Source organism: Trichinella spiralis, assembly GCF_000181795.1.
Source record: "Trichinella spiralis strain ISS 195 chromosome Unknown Scfld4559, whole genome shotgun sequence".
Classification (NCBI taxonomy): Eukaryota; Metazoa; Nematoda; class Enoplea; order Trichinellida; family Trichinellidae; genus Trichinella; species Trichinella spiralis.
This window is the reverse complement of record NW_003531498.1, coordinates 3,774-5,109: the sequence shown is the minus strand read 5'-3', so window position 1 is coordinate 5,109 and position 1,336 is coordinate 3,774.

Here is a 1,336-nt window from a genome sequence, read left to right as displayed (position 1 = left end):
CATAAAGGTAAGAAAAAATATCAGCCCAAGATGCCATGCCATGAATACATAAATGAAAAACAGTGAAACCCTCGAATTAGAAAACTTACCTTGATAGAAAAGGAATATTTAACAAAATGGAACTTTTCAGAGCGACAACCATTCATTTAAATGTGAAAAAGCAGGCGAAGTTCCCTATGGGAAATTCAGTTCTACTCATTATTGAATTATAAGAAAAACCTTGAATTTATGCTTTAAACATTGTTTACTTAATTTCTTTACAATTTCTGTTACTTCATGTAAATACAATATAAATTTAACGGATAAAATTTCAGTAAGATAAAGGTTAATGCGACCATTCAAGTGGTGGATTGTATTTTATTTGTACTGCATTGCATTGTATCTGCATTGTATTGTTTTGTTTTTTTATTTTTTCATCGTAATTTCATTTTCTTACTTTTCTCAATTTGAGAACAACAGAATTATTTGAAAACAGTCGAAAGATTAGAAGTAAAATTTGACAAATAGAATGAAATAAAATTTGACAAATAGAATGCAGAGAAATGACAACAAATGAAATTTAGAGGCGTGTCAGAGCAGCAACCAACGAAATTTTACTACGAAAAAGTAGGCGGGCAACAACCAATGAAATTTCAGTGTGAAAAAGTAGGCGGAGTCAGGTGGAAGATCGGGTCTACCCTGTTCCGAATCACTACATTCTCTCGGTGATGTCAGCTCTGGTAGCTGGTTGTGATGGTTAGATGTTTTTATTTTGATTTGTCCCAGTAATCATGATAACGATTGCACGCTTTTTGCTCGCAAAGTGTAAAATTGGAAATGTCGATGAACTTTGTTTGCGCAAATTGAAGAAATCAGAAATTTTTATGGAAGATGGTTCTGTTGATGTTGATCGTATAAATCATTTTTATGATTTCGCATGTGAAGGCGTCATTGAAATTTTACAATCCTGTCACTGATTGCTGTTTCAATGACTGATATTTCATCTGGATGTCGTATTATGTATGCAGTACAGCGGAAGAACAGACATGTTCAGACAACAACGTTCTTGGACTGTTGTCAAATGTGGAATGGTTTGCAACGAAACCGAATGTGTTTTCTCCCGGTTGAAGTCGCACTGCGCTGTACACATTGCACGGTAGCATCTGTGAGAAGCCGTTACGCTCTATTAATTCAGTCGCCTCCCACTATCCGCACTCTGTGAAAGCCTCTGGACGCTTCGAAAGACCATCAGGAAGCTCCGAATCCTCTACAGTTTGGTATACTGTAGGTCTGCAGTAGACTGGGTAAGCAGCCATCCTACTGACCGCGCCCCCCTTCTTTTCTGAAGCCCCTCCCC